This window comes from Marmota monax, unplaced genomic scaffold, assembly GCF_021218885.2.
Source record: "Marmota monax isolate L192 unplaced genomic scaffold, Marmota_monax_Labrador192_F-V1.1 WCK01_AAM20220418_F8-fsc00050, whole genome shotgun sequence".
NCBI lineage: Eukaryota > Metazoa > Chordata > Mammalia > Rodentia > Sciuridae > Marmota > Marmota monax.
Window position 1 is genome coordinate 9,082,050 of NW_026694552.1, and position 2,367 is coordinate 9,084,416.

Consider the following 2,367-nt stretch of genomic DNA (forward strand, 5'->3'; position numbering starts at 1 on the left):
TAGAAGCACATCCCCCAGTCTCAATAGGTGCCAGCAAGAAGTCATACAAGGTACTTAATTCTATTGGTTTCTGAAGAGCAGATTATCATATCCTTGAGCTTGTGTGTGAGACTCATATCATATGCCTAGGCTACACGCTGGGGCAATAATGCTTTCACCTTTGTTTACTCACTAGAAGTAGTAATCTCTTGTGCTACCAGGTCACTAAACAAAAATGCATCTGGATAAACAATTGAACCTAGAACACAAAGCATCCAAAAAAGTGGCTGATAGGAGTTTTGCCCAAGTGGGAAGAAGGGAATCCTGGAGGAGTTGCCTTTATTCAAAGACTCAGAAGCAGCCTTGTATGCAGTATCCATGACCTTGGTTATTATCAATCTGACCATATTTAGAGGGGGCCTAGTGTTAAGATTGGCTAGTATACATCTGACTCTCTTTTTCTGCTGAAGGCCTGGCTGGATATGTGGTTAAGATTGTGGGTTTTGAAGTTAAATTAGTCTGGTTTGGAATCCTAGCTCTGTGTCTCTTTCTACTAGTCTGATTTTGGCAAGTCTCTTAATCTTAGTGAGTCTCACATTTCTCATAAGCATTTTGTAGAGGTTTTCAATGTCTTACACTAAGTAATAGTTCAAAAAATGAAAACTCCATCTCTCCTCTCCTCCTACTTCATCTTCATCTTCATTGTTATTATTATTGCACATAATGTAATCCAGAGGAAGTTGCTTGAAGCATTGTCCCAAGGGAATTCTAAGTCAGAGCCACAGATACTTTCCAAAATCAAGTTACTAGTTCACAGGGGTCTAAATCAAAGCAAGCAATCAAGGAATTAATTTGAGGGAGATGGAAACAGTGAGATCAGGGAGAGAGGTTGAGTTCCCTGAGAGGGGATGAGAAAGAGGCCTAGGGCTGGGGCTGGGGCTCAGTGGTAGAGCATCCGCTTCACACTGTGAGGCACTGGGTTCAATCCTCAGCACCACATAAAAATAAATAAAAATATTGTGTCCAACTACAGCTAAAAAAAGAAACTTAAAAAAAGAGGCCTGGAATAAAACTATTCTAGAATGTAGGTGACTTCAGTGGCTTTTTATTTAGATTACATGACTACTGTCTTGGTTCTTTTGAAAATATTAAAATAAGACAACAGAGTAGATACTGTGCCCTGCCAGACTCCTTCTGATAAGTGGAGGATCTCAGGATTTTCTTGCATTTGTCTTATAAACTCTGGCCTGTTGTTGCAGAGATGAGATGGTGACTCCTAAGATGGTAACTCCTTTGGCTGTTACTCTACCAATAGGCCCAGTATAGATCTTACCATACTATCATTATAAGCCCCACACCTCTCTCTCTATAGCATTGTTTCCATCCTAGGTCATGTGGCAGGAACACCAAAGTGCAGAATGGAAAACAAGATCTTTATATGTCAGGTACAGCAGGAAATATGTCTAAAATGGAGTGGGTGCTCATTGAAGATTAGGGAATAAGAGCGATGATGGTGGGCTGTGGATATAGCTCAGTTGGTAGAGTGCTTGCCTTACATGCACGCGGCCCTGGGTTCAATCTCCAGCACCACAAAAAAAAAAAAAAAAAAAAAAAAGAAGAATGCTGGTATTGGAGAACTAGAGTTGATGGTAGATATGTTGATGTTGGTACTAGAGAACTAGAGTTATGATAGATATCTTGCAAGTTCCCAAGCAATAATCCCTGAAGTTCTGTGGTGCATATGTGCCTAGAGGCAACCCAGACATTGCCTCCCATATCAAATTTCCCATCATCCCTCAACCAGTACCAGTAGTTCTATCCTCTGTCTTTGACCCACCAGGATGTACCCTAAGGAATTTTCTAGGTATTCTGCTGTTACCCTACTGTGTAAACTGGCTACAGGGATATCCTTGATGCAAGAATTTTTTTTTTTAAAGTAGTGAAGGCTAAGACTAGACTTTCTATGAGAGTAGGTGTTTCTGAAGCAGGAATATAGTGAGATGACATAGACAACTTTGGCAGTGGTGAAGTAGGTGGATCAGTCATGTGGCTGGTAGGCGGTATTGCAGTAGAGAAATTCTTCTAACATTGGACTGATTCAACTCTTTGATTCAGTCTGTAGGTGGATGGCACACAGATGTATGAAGCTGGGCCATATGGCTGGGAAGTCCATAGAGACAAAGGATCTTGTAAGATAAATAAGGTGGCGGTACCCCTGTTTACCTTTATATCTTCATTTTGTATATATGTTCCAGAAAGCTAGACTTTTTCCTAACATTGGAACTTTGTACTTGCCCTTCCTTCTCCCTGAAATGTTGTTTGCCTGGTTTGTTATTTTTCATCCTTTAGGTCTTATCTCAAAAAATTTTTTCACAATGACTTTGTCTA

The 2,367-nt window shown here is 40.4% G+C and overlaps 1 non-coding gene across 1 annotated transcript; it reads left to right on the top strand.

Moving 5' to 3' along the window:
• Positions 1-1,498: 1,498 nt before the first annotated feature.
• On the top strand, positions 1,499-1,572 carry Trnav-uac (transfer RNA valine (anticodon UAC)). Its single transcript has one exon. It is a non-coding gene; the product is annotated as a tRNA-Val (tRNA).
• The last annotated feature ends 795 nt before the right edge of the window (positions 1,573-2,367 follow it).